The 16875-nt window shown below is 36.5% G+C and overlaps 1 protein-coding gene across 2 annotated transcripts in view; it reads right to left on the reverse strand.

Moving 5' to 3' along the window:
- Positions 1-16875, reverse strand: part of tab2 (TGF-beta activated kinase 1 (MAP3K7) binding protein 2) — a 36628-nt gene extending 19753 nt beyond the window's left edge. The window contains exon 1 of one of the 2 annotated variants that reach the window (XM_081378300.1): positions 16575-16875. The gene's annotated coding sequence lies outside the window, so the exon portion shown is untranslated. The remainder of the gene's footprint in view (positions 1-16574) is intronic. The other variant, XM_081378301.1, reaches the window with a different exon arrangement.

The following is a 16875-nucleotide window of genomic DNA, read 5'->3' on the forward strand; positions in this document are numbered from 1 at the left end:
GGCAACCATTCAAAGCGTACCAAAATGTGTTCACGCAAGTAACTGAAAGTCACTTTCATGCTCAGATGTGAAAGCACCCTTATACAGTTTCCTGCTGTTTGCGCTTAATAACCATTCTCCTACATTGGTTCTTTATTTGTATTAAACAGCACATTTAATATTTATCCATTTCTGGTCATAATTTGGAGACTATGAACATATAAACCGATGTGCCGTGCTGTTTCTATCTATAGTCGCGTTTCCATTACCCTTCAAATTGCGCAAACTGAAATTGCGAATTGAAAATAAGTTTTGCGCGAATATTTAAAGGAAACGCGGCTTATCACACAGTAAAAATGCCCCTCTCCACACCCAAAACCTGTGGTCGTCTGTGGATGAGAAACTGGTGGGACGTCATCCTGCTTCACTTCACAGACGCAGAGAAAGGAGAATTATAGAATAACGGGACACTTACTTATATGACACTATTCATTTATACAGCTCGTTCAGCACGTCACACGTCATTTACCGCTATGCGAGCCACAAATTAAAGCTTGGCGAGCCGCGCAATGAGTAACACTGCTAGAGAAGAACTGTAGAGGAGCACTGTCAAAGCAATTACATTTTTTCCCACTTCTCACAAATGTTACTGTTGTTAACGTACATCTGCACCTCAACTCAAACTCAGTGCTTCACTTTCAGACATGTGCATGAGACAAAATAAATAATATTGTTAGTAACAGCACTTAAGTCTCTGTCCGCGCCTCTTCCCCGGTGCTGGTGCCACTGCTCTCATATGTTAGTCTGAAAGAAAAACTTCCTGAAACACTGAGAGCACTCTTTATTAGTTTATTTATTCTGATTTATTTAGGCTTATTATTGCTTGTAATTTGTTTCTTTGTTATGATTGTATTACTAACTGTTTATTTGTCTTCAATAAGCTTGCTTAGAGAGTGATGCAGAATATTAAAATTGGCACCCAATTGATAACTTCTATTAAAAAAGCTATGATTAACCTCCTATGCAGTTGTGAAAGTAGGGTTTTCTGTGAAGCTTCCACCATTTCACACTGTTTAAACACCCAAACTAATTTCAGCTATTAGCCCAGAGACTATTTCAGTGCCTTACTTATTGTATACATCTGTTGTGCAATCTGTTTTGGAAAAAGAAAGAGGGAGGACACAAATTAAAAAACAAGAGAGAGAGAAAAAAAATGTAAATTCACTGGTTGCTCAATAGGAAATATTCTGTTTTCTACCCCAAGGCTAAAGAGGCCATTTTAGAGTTGCAAAACACAAGCAATGCAATTTTTATATAGTGCTTCTAATGCTTGGTAGTTTGAGATACACAGAGAACATCCATTCATCGCCCTCGGCAAAGCCACAGCTCAACGAAACGAGCCGCTGCCTTAACAAGACTCCAGTGGAGAGCTGCGCCGTCCACCACACCCACACAACGAACAACACAACAAGACTGAACAAAACAGATAAGCGCATCCCAAAATCTGTGATGTAGCCCAGGTCCAAAAATAGGCTAACGCTTAAAAATAAGCCAAACATGAGCAAATTTAGAGAGAAAAAATGTGCTTTGGTGAGTAAATAAAACTTGGTTAAAAACTGGTAACTTCATAACGAAAGGGATAATACACCGTTTAAGCCAAAAGGTAAGAATGATTATCTGACATTCACTGAGATATTTAAAATCAAAGACATAGCCTTAACTAGGCCTACCTACTAAAAGTATTCATCTGCCGCAACTTGCAAACGTTCAAACCACTTTTACCTTACTGGAAATTTCAGTGGAAAAGTCCACACAATTGTGCAATACTCCTTGAACTTGTCCACCAACAACAAAAATGTCTGGCTTGCGCTTGGTGCCAAATGAATCATGTTATGTTTTATTATTTGCATTTAGCATAACATATTTTCTCTCTCTCTCTGCTATCCATGAGCTTATCACAAAAAGGTCTGGTCTGCAAAAACGAATGGAGTTCAAATGCAAAGCATTTTGTTTGAGCAATGTTTGTGTTGACATGTACATGCACCTCTCATCAGGTATGCATGTCTTCAAGTTACAGGCAGGTTAACCGTCACCACTTATCCCTTCCTTAACTCTAATATCTGCAGTGACAGCATTAAGCAGTACATATCCCGCCCTTTCCTGTTTTTGTCACTGTTTCACAATTATCAGGTACATTTGTACATAACCAATAGAGAAATATCTATAGCTAAAGTCAACCAATCTGGACAGCTGTTTTATTTAAGAAAAAAAAAAAAGTGTGAAAAAACCCCCCGTAAAAACACAATTTAGTGTGAACCATTACGGTGCAATATTTGACTATCAAAGACCTCTTGCTTAGTGAAGTCCTTAGATCTGATTCTGTTTTTGTTGGGCGTCGGGCAAATGAATAAAAAAAAAGTGACTCCCTTTGAGAAAACTATCACTTTACCAAAAACATGTATCCGTGTTTATTAACCAAGCCATGTGTTTGGTTTGGAAAATAATGCTCAACGCACACTGAGCCTATTGTTGTCAGTACTTCAAAACAAGTATTCTAATGGCCATGTGTGTGATGAGGAACATTATACGTTTAGAAACGTACAAAACAAGTTTCTGTTTCCTTTTATTAATGTTCTTTATTTCCAATTAGTCCTCAAACCACTTGTTTTTAAATATTTCCAAATACGTTTGTGTTTCACTTGATCAATATTCTGACATTAATGAATCAATATACCTTTCAACTTAAGTACAACTTGTGTTTTAATCAACTAAGTGTGAAAGAAGACGTGAAGATGATCCTGAAGCGGTTTTTGATTTTAGCACGGACTGTATTTGGCACGTATGTTTTGCACACAGTGGTTTAGCTAATGCTTTAGTGACTAGATAATAGGGCTGGGACGGATGGCAAAAATAAATAGAGAAATAAAATAAAAATGACCTATTGTTCCTATAATTCTTTTGCACTTTAATCTGTTTGAAACATTTGTTTACTTTAAGCAGTTTTTGTGTTTTTTTTTTTTATTGTATTTAAATGTTCAGAGTTCTTTTTGTTATAAGAATTTTTTTTTTTTTATTAAACCTAAGGGATAAAATAATTTCATCCCTTAAAACTCATCTTTGATCACCAAAATTACATATTTAAATTACTTTTTTTTTTTTCATGCCTTAAATGATCTTCATTTCTTAATGCCTTTCTTCATGCCTTAAAATACAGTAGTCAACATTTGAAGTGGATCAAAACCTTTCATCAAATACATGAATTTTGAACAATACCCGTTCTGGTCTTGGGACAACTTTGATTAACTTTTTTGATCGGATCCACTTCAAATGTTGACTACTGTAGCTTGAATGTAACTCGACACCATTGCCTTCTATGGACTTAAAACTGTCTCACAATATTTTCTGGTATTTATTGCGATAACGATATCAATGACGATATAAATAAAGTATCATTCAACACTGTTTTTGGCTTCAAGTGATAGCCTTAGAAACACTGATCTAAAGTAAACATACCCATCATCAAATAGGCTACTGATATATAGCAATTACATAAAAAAAAGTAAAAATCCAAACCCCAGCCCTGGCAGAAATGGAAAAGTTGCAGATATACGTTTCTTCTCTAAAAGTGCAGATAATGTTTAACTGTACTGGAAAACATCAAACATCACACAATAATAATTGCAATCAATTACAAGTTTGAAATGTAAACACGGATTATGTATTTATTAATTCTCTCATGTTGCAAAAAATATTGCAAACAACAAAAGTAACAATCTCGATGTCTTCAGATAGGTTACAAAATTACAAGAGAGTGCAAAAATAATCAAGCATTATTTAATGACAGAACTTGAGTAATTAGAATTAAAACTTGGTAACCATGTATGAATGAAAACGTATGAATGCATATTTGTCATTTTAGCTGAACTTAGGACTGGTCGTGGTGCTTAAGATATTGTTGGTCATTCAGTGTTTCTGTAAAAAAAAATAAAAAATAAAAAAATACTGATAAGATCATAATACTACTATGAATTCTACTACTAACTAATAACAATATAAACCGCACTTGTTGTCTGCGTTCGATTGCATGCAGCTGTGAGCGTCCCCGTCTCTGTGTAAGTGGTTAAATCTACTTGCATCTCAAAGTGCTTTTATGATGCGAAATGAAAGTAAACACATGTCTTAAGGGATTAAACACACTGGACAAACCACATCTTATATTTCAAAAGAGATCTGTGCATTAGTGTGAATGCAGCTTATTAGATCTCCCGCTGTCTATAATGTCATAACCCAACAACAGTAAAGAAGAGAAAGAGAAAAATCACTCAAAGCTCGTGAATGGAAAAAGTTCAGATGGCCGACATACTCAAAGGAGTCTTTGTTTATTGCTTGTAATATGTTTTTTGTTCCTCTTTATTATTTACTAGCTTTTACGTTTTGAAGCTAAATTAGTTTATATAGCTAAATAATATAAAATTCTTAACATGCAATTGTTTTAATTAAATGTTTTAGTGTGTAATTATTTGAAAAGTATATGTAATTAAATAATAAAAAAAAGATTTTAAGTTGTATTAATTAGATTGATCGTGACTCCCAGAAACTGAATCAGAATCGGATCATGAGGTGCTTAAAGATTTCCATTCCAACTAATATACAATGATTTATAGCTAGTCTTTGTTAAATAATACAGAAAATAAAGAGCTTAAAAAATAATTGCATATTAAATCGCAAATATTGGAAAAAATCGCATTATTTTTATTACATTATTTTCCAAAATTGTTCAGCCCTAATTAAAACAACTTATAAAAATGACAAAAATGCACAACAAAATTACTAAAACTTTAACTGACATTAAAATGAAAAGGTAAAATATAAACATAAAAACGCATCTCAATGACACTCATTTTATTTATTTTTTGCAGTTTTAATAAGAATCACATCCAATAAGAATCTAGTTTTGTATGCTGTTTTTTGTTTTGTTTTGTTTTTTTACATTTGATTATTCAGTTTCTGTAGCATTTCTTACTTAAATTTTGTTGTTATATAGATCTGTACCAGCAAAAAGTAGTAGTTTTGTAAGTTTTATCTTTGATTCATTGCATGAACTTTTTGAAGCGTCAAAGTGGTAGTTGCGTAGACTGTCAAAGGAGGGACAGAAAGCTCTCAGATTTCATCAAAATGGGTCTTGGAACTACATGAGGGAGACTAATTAATGACAGAATTTTTGGGTGAACTATCCCTTGAAGTAAAACTACTCATATCATGACATAATATCACCCGCTTCTACAAGACAGCATTAAGTACGATGTATTATAACGTAGCTTTAGCACAAAGAGCTCTGACTGCATTGTGAGGTTGTGTTTACTGCATGAGCTGCTATATCTGACATGGTGGAGGGTGTAAAATAGTGCGGTGTGGTATGAGCCGTACACTTCTAGTCTCTATATTTGGCTGTCATGGTGTAGTCAGTTAAAGTCTGGACCCTCACTGCTGTACAGCCACACATTCACATGCACAGGTATCAAGCTTCAGCTGGGTTTTGCATAGTTGAGTTTTCTACATCGCATTTAATTATAACTGCGAAAGAAAAAAAAATTAAGAAAAGGAAAATTCGAATAGCATTTTATTTTTCGACTAATAATTACTGATCGAATATTCGAAAATGTTAATATTCGTGCACATCCCTACACAATATCGTTGGTGACACTCGCATGTTTTGCAAACCCGGGCTGTCCACACCAGCCATTGTTGAATGAGGCCTTAAATGAGTGGGGTATTACCGAGAAAGAACCGGCCCTGGTTCTCCAAAACTCCCAAAAGTGGCTCAATTGCTTGGCAAAGTCAGGCTTCTTTCATTGAAGCAGCATCGCCAGCCATTCTCTTGAAAGTCAAACAAAAGCTACTGGATCTACCCTCGCATAAGCTGAAGACTGACGTTGTAGCTCGGTGGAACAGCGCACTGGAGATGCTAGAGCGGCTCCTGGAACAGCAGCCAGCCATATCCGCAGCGCTGCTCTCACACGAGGCTCGCAGACGAGAGAAAGATCTCTGCACTTTGTCAGACGCTGACATAACAGCAGTAGAAGATGTAGTGAAGGCTCTGAATCCCATGAAAGCTGCTACACTAGCCATGTCTGAGGAGTGCTCACCAACTTCTGCAGTCATTGGTCCTCTGCATGCACGGCTGTTACAGGAGATGAACATTGCACTCCACAATCATCAAGGACTTTAAGGCGAGACACGGCAGGCAAAAACATCGTTTTTTTTTACTGGTCAATTTTGAGATTTTTGGATATTTGTCTTCAATAACATGTCTTCTTTCAGACTTGTGGTGAAAAGTCTGAAACACACATTTAGGTCTTTATTTTACTACACTTTGTCTGTTCGCGTCTGTAGATTTCTCATAAATTCAACAAAAGTTGGCGTTCTTAATCAACATGCTGCTCCGCGATCTCTGTCTGCTCCCTCTCACCACACACACCGTTAGAAAGCTCTCTCTCTCCTGTACAATACTGTCGGATCCAAATATGGTCATTTCCTTTTTATCAGCAACCAATCGTGAAATTAAAAGGGCTGAATGTGCAATCTCGTTGGCTGATACAAATCTTTAAAGCCCGTTTTCTCAAAATTACTTCTCTAATACTCCAAGTCTGAAATCTCCACTTCAGTAGCACCGATATACACCAAACTTTCCAGTCTTGTACCTAGTTATATTATGAAGACATTTACAGAGGGATTTGTAAATATATTATTCCTAGCTTGATTTATATAACATTTTATTCCAAAAAACATGGCGAAAATATTTAAGGCTATTGACAGTATTTTCTGATTTACAGGATAACAAAAGTAGATATCCATAAATCCCTCTGTAATTTTTTTCCCCATCTAATATGTGAACACAATGAAAAAATATGTTTTAACCTGGCTTTATCCAATACTCAGATTTCTTAAAATATATGCAAAATAGCGCATATTTAATTAGATATTGCCTAATTTGCATATTTAAACATTAAATTACAGAAAACTTGTAATACATTTTTTTTCTTATCTTAATGTAGGTAATCAACTGGGAAAGTTTCATGGAGATATCTGCTAGTTAAAAATTTTTACATATTCACCTGTAGTGTCTCGCCTTAAATCCACTATACATGACAACCTAATGTCAAGGTATGTTTACTTTTTTTTTACTTTTATAAAATTCTGTAGTAGTGTTGATTTATAGACCGTGTAAACTAAATATAGATTACATGCATTAAATAGATTTACAACCATATATAGATTAAAACAGTCAATTACATGCAATCAGCAACACTTAATAAATTACTGGGTGACTTTGACTTGTGTATGGACGTATAACTGCATATGACAAAAAATGATTTAAATATGAGGAATTTCCTTAGGATATGCTGGCCTGAAGGGAACATTGTACACAGCATCAGCACTAGATCCTCGTTTTAAGGCCCTTCCCTTCTTGTCTAAAGAGGATCGTGACAACACATTTTCAAGGCGATGAGGAAAATTATTGGTCTGGAGCAAATGAATGAAAACACGGAATGTAAGTTGTACCAGTGTAGAAAGGAAATAGTGTTTTTGGTTTATTTTGATCAGAACTTCCAGCTGGTATTTTCTTTGTGATCATTTATTATCATTATATTTTAAATGTAATTTTTAATTATTTTATTTTTAAAGGGATGGTTCGGAGTAATTTCAACCAAGGGTCCTTTGCACCATGACCTCGAGCCAAACACACCCCCCAGAAGCCTTTTTCCCCTTGGTCGAACATTATTAAAGTTAGAGCTTATTTAGAGATATCAGCTGAATGGCTAACGTTGTATCTGGTAAATTACCGCACTAATAATGCCCAGAATGGTCCCAAACTTCTACAGTTGTACAAATAGGTTCTGTACTCATAAAACAAGGCATTGGCAAGTGTGTAAGTACATCAGGAGTTTTTTTAAATAACATTTCCCTAGAGTGAATGAATGGACAACACTAGGAGTGTGACGAGATTTCGTGCCACGAGATCTCTCGAGATTAAAATGTGACGAGATTTCTCGCCGGGTGAAAAGCTGTCTCGCGATATCCCAACGACGGAGCGTGAGGGTGAAATTAGCATAGAATATGCCACTTGCTACGTTTACATTCGCCTCCACTGTCTTTATGGAAATAGAAACCATTTAATTCAGTTGGATAATGGTCACTTCAATTGTAAAAGTCTGCTCTACTCATCAACTCAGGAATCACAGTTCACTGATCACGTGACGATGGCGGATGATTCGTTGCGCAACAGAGCTTTAGCGTCTGATAAATGTCTCTGTGGCGAGTGGGGCGTGGTTCAGCGAGGTCTGCAGCGGGAGAGAGAGGCAGGAGATGAGCGGTAAGGACCAAATGACATACAGCTGTGTCTCGTTGCAGTAATTGGTGTGAAGGGAGCAGATAAAAGCCACCTGGAAATGGGAATCAAAGAGAGAGAGAAGCTGTGGACTCGTGAGCTCTGGAGAGCTGCCTGTCAACTAAGTTGGACGGAGTTTGAGTTTGAGAGAGCGCTGTGAGCGCGACTAATGTTTGGAAGTTTGAACTATCAAAATAAAACATTAGAGTCTCAGCAAGCCGACCTGTCTTCTTCCTTCCATACTTTGAACATTGTTACAGTCTTATCTTGTAGAACGCGCACTTAGCACCACCTACTCTACACAGAGTACATGCCATAGCAAATTAGAGGGTTTTTTCTTCTTCACAGTGGATGCATAAGAGGCTTATATTTCATATTAAAGACATGGACTCGTTTTTGTTTCACACCTCCTGACAAAAATTAAGAAGACTTTTACAATAATAATATCATATTTTATAATAAATCCTTAGACCTTTCTAATGATTTATAGTCATAGGCTGCCTGCATTTTTTCGTAAAATAAGCTCTGTAAAATATAAATATTATTATTTCCTTATTATATTGTTATATTTATTTTTAATTACTCTTTTTTTTCTTTACTTTTAATAATAAAAATGTTATTGCAATAGTAATATTTTTTATTTTGTTAAATATTTTTACTTAGCAATAATATTAATCATAATTATTATTATTATTAGTCATTTTAATATAGAAGCACAAAATGTTGGGTATTTTATACATTTAATTTGTAAAAAAAAAAAAAAAAAAAAAAAAAAAAAAAACTATTTTAAAATCGCAAATTGCAATTTTAACCAGAAAAATCGCAATTAGATTTTTCCCTAAACCATGCAACCCTCATTGCTAAATCTATTCATCAAGCCAGTGCTTCTCAAACCTGTCCTGGCTGGGAACCCACCATTGCACATTTTGTATCTCTCCCACATCAGTCAAACCCAATTCAAGGCTGTGTTTGAAATCGCACGCTAAACCCTCATTCACTATTCCCTACATCACTCCACTAATATAGTCCACTTGAAGGAGCGAATGAAAACGAGTGAGTGAATTCGGACGAGTGCGTCGGAAGGGCTGCCGCTTTTGCAGAGTTTGTGCTTGCCGTTTAATAATCATTTGAAACTTAGCAAACTGGCAGCTCCAGTAGTAAGATGAAAAGTAATACTAACACTTAGTAATACTAACACTTAGTAATACTAACACTTAGTAATACTAACACTTTCTCTTCTATTTATAAAAAAAAAAACTGTTTTGCGTTACTGTTAAATGTACTGCGTTCGATTAAACTGAGAAGGATCATAGCACTTGCATATTGTTGTCCTGTTATTTTCACTGCTTCTATTGTTCTCATTTGTAAGTCGCTTTGGATAAAAGCGTCTGCTAAATGAATAAATGTAAAAGATTATCAGTTAGAAAAGATTCTGAGATATCTTATCAGTTCTCGCGACTGCGTCGTGGCTCTCGTGAACTCACGTCAGAGGCCCACGCGGAAGAAAATAAATAGTTGAATAAAGTCGTTATTTTTTCCGCACAAAATTTTACAAAAGTATTCTCGTCGCTTGATAAACTTAAGTTTGAGCCAATGTAGTCGCTTGGACTATTTTAACAATGTTTTTACTAACTTTTCTGAACCGGCAGAATAAAATTGCCTAGAAGCCTATGGAGGAGTGATCCAGCTCTCAGATTTCATCAAAAATATCTTAATTTGTGTTCTGAACATGAACGAAGGTCTTACGGGGTTGGAACAGCATGAGGGTGAGTAATTACTGACAGAATTTTCATTTTTGGGTGAACTAACCCAGCACAATAATCCACAAATAGGAATCGAATTGGCGATCGAACGCTGTCTGAATTGTCAAATGCACAATAACTGGCGTTTAAAACTATGGACAGATATACACTAGGATTTGTGCGCTCGACATTTCTTCCCTTTGTGACATGAACTTTTCAATGCGCACTTGCGCTGCGCACTGTGACTTCATGTTGCTTTAAGGCAGCACATCATTCTGCACCCTGGATGCACATAAATGCTTTCTGCCGCTCTGTTTTGAAGCGTTTCATATTCTCATGGTTTTGCACACTGAAATATTATTAAAAGCCTATCTTGTTCTGTTGTATGTATCATATCTTGTTGCCCCATTAAAAATCATCTTTTAATTTTATACAATGAATACATTGTATATGAATAATTAAATGACTTTAATATTTAAAGGTGTTAACTGTAATCTTGCGCTGCAAAATTATAAAATTACAAAGGATTAAATTCATCCAATTATTTAATGAAGGAAGCACACGAAAAGTATCGTCAGCCAAATTTCATAATCTTGACAGCCCTAGTAACGCGATACCTTTCTCGTAACGGTATATCATGCAACACTACAAGAATAACAATTTAATAGGCCATGGTAAACACAAAACTGCACATTTTCAACCCCTCTACATATGCGACTAAATCTTTACTCTGGGCAACTAAATAATGTATATCATTAGCCATTGGCTGATACATTCTTAAATTTTACTCACCAGGGTATGTGTGTTGGAGGCCAAGTATAAGTTTAGCATAGATATATTTTCACTCCCTGAGCGCTTGAGAGTTTCGCACTCCGTCAAGCGATCTGTGCGCAGCATACCTGTATTTGACATACCGTAAACTCTAGTGTGAAGGCGCACGACTCGCCGTAGCTTTGCAGAGAGCGAACGCAGACAACGTGATTAATATTCATGAACCCAGCTTTGTTTCATGCGTTGACAAAGGCGGGACATATTGAATGGCTCCTCCCCCTTTTCAAACAGCCAACAGTGTTTAGTTTATCGAGCGCAGGTGATACGTTGGATTCAATATTAACGTTAACGTTAATATTAACGTTAGAGGTGTGAATAAATTATAGCCATTTCATTCTGAAAATGAATTAAAACTCGAGCGTTTGAGTAACCGAACGCACATCTCCAACCCATATTGCTTCGTCACGTGACAACGGTAGTGATGTCCGGTTCGTGAACAAATTGTTCTTTAGAACCGGTCGAACCAGTTCACCAAATCGAACTGAATCGTTCAAAACTCTATAACTCCGACAGTTAACTGATGGAGCTGATGAGCACGAGCAGCTGACACTGAGCATGCACGTACAGTCAGGTACAGCCTCACTCGCTGCGGCCAGGTGGTGTTTATAGCAGAGGAGGCGGGACGCTTCAGATTCTAGAGAGCATTTGATTGGACAGAAGATGTAATGAGAAGCTGAAGTCCGCGGTGACGTCATAAAAATCCGTGAACCATTTTAGTGGAAGTGAGGGACTGTAAGTTTTGAATGCTTATATCTCCTAAATGCGAATTTTGTCATTGTTTTGGAACACACTAGCTTATTTATAACATTAAGGCTAATATATTCATCCTTAGAGCAAAAAAACTAAAATTTTGATTTCAGGGGGCCTTCAAGCACCATCACCAGTCCTAAGTTCAGTTAAAATGGCAAATATGCTTTCATGCATGGTTACCAAGTTCTAGTTCAACTAAAGTTTTATCATTAAATAGTGCTTGATAATCATAATATAATGCTTAATTGACTGATGTTAAGAGTGTGCGTTCAGATATCTGAAAAGCTGTGCCATTTTACAAAGATAAGCTGATTTGGTGCTATATATATATACACACATACACATACACATACACACACACACACACACACACATATATATATTGTATATCAGTCTGCCGTGTTAACTAAAAAAATTTACTAGCCAATGGCGATTTTAAGTCACAATGGTGCCTCTACCTATTTGTTAAACTGATAAGCACTGGGTTGAGACAAAATATCGATAGAGAGATATATCGTTGTCCTTCTCCGTGCGACACGATAATCGATACGCTGGCTCCAGATATCAATATTTTAATAAATACAATAAGGCACTCTAAATAGATCTCCCTGCTCCCAGCATCGCTACTTTATGGCTCCTGGAGGCGGCGCTCAACACATGAATGAGGGAAACGTGAACATACATAGCTTAACCAGCCTAAGAAAAAGAGGTTTTTAATACATAGTTCCTACATGACGTCACAACACACGGGCATTTGCCGACCCGGTGCCATTTCTGTGGGCATGTTGTGGGCAGAACATTAGAAGAAGAAGCTGAAACGAGTTAATTTCGTGATAAAAAGTGAAAATGGTCATTTCCTGCTGGGTCAATGGATGTTCAAATCGTGCCGGAGGTTCAGTTAAATTTGGATTTTACAGTATACCCGTCATTAGACTTTATGAATGTGAGAAAACGAAGCTTTTGTCAGAACAACGAGGGAGGTTATGGCTGGCGAGGATAAACAGGAAAGAAACTCCCTCAAAACACGCAAGAATTTGCTCAGAGGACTTTGTGTCAGGTGCACAATGCTGTGTTTTATTGCGAGTGTACACAAATATAAGTTAACACTTTGCAGTTTGAATGATGTCCTGTATGAACAAAATGACAAGGTATTAAAAACATACAAAAACAACATTGTTTCCACTGTTTGATCGCGCCCGCGCCTCTCTCTCACTCACTCACTCACTCACACACACACACACACACACACACAGACAGACAACGTTAGCGCATACGGATCCACACCATTTATGAGTGAAATTTTCGTCTTGTGTTAATAGAGTCTCTTTATAATCTCTGTCACTTTGTCTCTTCATGTTTTCGTAACATTATAAACAGAAATAAATTTGCTTGTAAAACTTTGTAAACACCATAGACAGTATATGGTAAACACAGCAGCTTATGCCCTCAAAGATGGCGTCTCCGGGGAGGTCACGTGACATTAATTGGCCTGTGGGAACTATGTATAGGGATGTGCGAGACAAGACTAGTCGACTAAACGGTACAGCTGCTACGAGTCGACACTGAAAACAATAGTCGATTACAGAGAAGAAAAAAACACAAGATTTTTTCGTTCAAATTACTGTCGTTTTAACGTTACTGTGATGAAAACAGAGTTAGGCCGGTGGCGCGAGCGTAAATGAACGAGAATTAATGAACGTCTCTGCTCGCTGCACCAGTCTGGAGTCCCAGGAGCTCTGAAGGATAAGAGGAGGAGTGACAGTGCAAGACGAGAGAAGACCAGGCCTGGGACATGTAAGTTGTGTTTTGTCTATGTATGGGCGACAGTTGACTATGAAGCACCTTTCACGCAATCCAATGAATCCAATAAATGTTTTAAATATCACGGTTATCATCAATACCGGTATGTTGCAACATCCCGACTTCACTGGCATCTCTTGCTACTTAACTGATATAACCTACAAGCAAATTCTTGTAAGCGCAAAACAAGAAACCTCTGCTAAAAATACATGCTAACAAAGATTTAAACATAAGAGAATGACTCAAAATGTTACAGCATGGGACCAAGGCACACTTCCTTTTGCTTTAAGCCACTTTCAAGTTCCTTCTACAGCATGTGTTGGGAATCGCTCTGTTTGAAGATGAAACGCCTCAGTGTCCTTGCTGATTACAGTATGTTTTCAAAGACTTTCCCTCTCTATCTCTTACTTAGCTTAAAATAATCATGACTAAATTATGGCTTGATTATGCCATGATTAAAGGGATAGTTCACCTGAAAATGAAAATTCATCATTTACTAATGCTAAATGACTATATGAAAAAAGTATTATTGTGTTTGCCTATTCTGAACTTTTTTTGGCCGATGCCAGTAATTAAAAAACACCACTGTTTTCAACAAAAAGAAACATCTCCCTGGGTCTCCCTGTGGTTTTCCGCCAAAATAAAAGCTCAATGGTTTAACGTTTGGAAGCAAGACATCCATCCATATATTAGTATTGTAATTTTACAGTAAAGTAAATAATAATAATAATAATGACAATGATAATAATTATAATAATGATTATAATTTATCAGAAGCAATCCGCATGTTAATTTAACATTATTATGGATTATAAATATTCAGGTTTTTTTTTTACAGTACAATAGTGTTTTTGCAATATTATCGCAATAATAAGATAAGTCTATTAATTTAATATTGGGGGTTGGGGTTAGTTAGATTCTGTTGGATTTGTTTGTTTGTTTTTTAAAGAAAATAATTCAATTATTTATGTTCTAATTATTGTTGAACTGCAGGTTTAGGCTCATTTAATTAAGAATTCAAGTATTTATTTTATTTATTTTAATTATTTAATTATTAAAAAAGAACACATCTTCGAGCTGTAATCGGAATACAGTGAAACTGGGTCAGAGGTCACTCTTCCGCCAGAACTAGACTTGCGTACAGCCGTTACCAGAAGCCTGTGATTAATAGCTTATAAAGTTATAAATATGGATATTTTTCATACAAAAATGCATGGCTTCGTTTCAGAAGGCCTTTATTAACCCCATGGAGTCATACGGATTACTTTTATGATGGATGGATGCGCTTTTAGAGCTTCAAAATCTCTATTCGCTCTCATTATAAAGCTTGGAAGAGCCAGGATATTTTTTAATTTAACTCCAATTGTGTTGTGTGCAGTATTGGGGTAAAGCATCACAAGTAACCCAAGTTACGTAATCAGATTATTTTTTTCAAGTAACTAGTAAAGTAACGCATTACTTTTCAATTTACAACAAAATATCTGAGTTATTTTTTCAAATAAGTAACGGAAGGTTTTTTGTTTTGTTTTCCCATTTATTGACTGACAGTTCTGTAACCATTTTGAGAGAAAGCGTGAGTCAGTGTAGAGTCATGCGGTGCGCTGTGTGTGAACATGATGCTTATTGTAGTTCTAGACTAAATGTGAGCAGGCATTTGCTCCTCACTTGCACAAAAAGGATTCAGTATATGAATAAAATCAGTGAAATGCAAAATCAATACTACGCAAACCTCCAATAATTATGTTAAATAAAACAAATATTTGTATGCATTTAATCTCACTTTATTGACCAATGTAGTTGCTGCTGTCCTTCGATGATTCAGTTAAATCATAAGCAAGTATGACTTTAGATTTTTTGTTTTTATTAGTGAATCAAGTGTTAAACTTTCTTCTCCCGCGTCCTCTTCTTCAATAATCCAGAATGACACCTATGATCGTTTGAGGGTGAGATAATTAAGCGATAATTTTCATTTGTGGGTGAACTAACCCTTTAAGACCTTCTTAAGACCTGCAGAAAAGTCAAGTTACAATTATAGCACTTAATATAATAGAAGTTGCTTCACAATAACAAAAAGTAAAGTAACAGAATTGATGATGCAAACTTAATTATGAAACAAGTTAAATCAGCTATAAGACAATAGTGTTGTTATTCAGTTCACTGTTGATTCAGTACATGTCAATAACTGGATCATTCTGAAATCATTAATATAAACGCAATTTAGGTGTGTAAAATAATGGGGCACATGCATCTTGATATGTGTGTTTTAGTTTTTAGTAAAGTCTCTTGATTTGTTTTGTTTTCATCTGCCATTACCAGTATCAATCATGTCAAAACATCTGATTCATGAATTAAGAAAAAGATGTAGGCTACCAGTATTTATGTAATGAGTTATAACACTTTTTGGATCAGAGAAAGTGCCTTCAGCTACTTGCATCCCGAATGAAATATAGTTCATTACGTTCAACTTTATAGCCAAGAAACTTGGTAAAAAGAAAACTGACCCTGGGATTTACTTTCAAACATTCTTCTTCAGCTATTCATGATAGATTAAGCAGAGCATTCATTTGTTTTGAAGGCCTGATGGTCACCATAGTTTTGTTTCCTTTATAAGCCAACTGTTGAATAAAATAAATCAACTCCCACGTTTGACCTGACCATCGATTAATCACTAAAGCATTAATCTATGTATTGCTGCAAGGGGAAAACGACTATTTCAGCCTTGTGTTAATGCAGGCAACATTTCAGAGGTCTTCTAACCTGGAAGGTTCACTCTAAACTAACGTTACACAGAAAGCTCTGAAACTTCAGTAAATGTTAAACGTCAACAAACTGGGGTAAAATCAAAATAGAGCGAACGAGTGAATCAACCCGAACAGAGCGACCGGATGCAGGAACGCGACAGGCTGAAGCTTTACAACTTTTTCATCGCGTTTTGAGCCTTTAAGGCGACGGAGGGGGTGCGCTTACAGTCAGAACGACATCATGAAAGAGGGGAGGCACAAAAACGACTTTCAATTGAGTTGTTTGGCGTTTCCCTCGACTCCATAAACACTGAAAGGCCTGTTCTCAAAAGTTTTTCTCACCGTGTCAGCCGCCGCTCCCCGGGCCGAGACGCCGCCGCGGAACTGCACTGGGCCGGGCTGATGAACCCAGGCCCAACTCCGCTAAAGACAGCGATGAGGGGAGAAAAACCACCACCGCCTCCGCCGCCCGCTGTTTCACAGACTCGAGATTCTTTTGACAGCTCTTCTGCTTTTCCCCCTCTGCTCCCCCTATTTTCTCTCTTCCTTTCGCACTTCCAACAGATAAGAATCAAAATAGTGTCACACAATATGGCGGCCGTACGAGTATGCGCCTATCGCGAGACTTCTTTTTTCCTTCAAG

The sequence above is a fragment of the Scardinius erythrophthalmus genome, assembly GCF_964197995.2.
Source record: "Scardinius erythrophthalmus genome assembly, chromosome: 11".
Classification (NCBI taxonomy): domain Eukaryota; kingdom Metazoa; phylum Chordata; class Actinopteri; order Cypriniformes; family Leuciscidae; genus Scardinius; species Scardinius erythrophthalmus.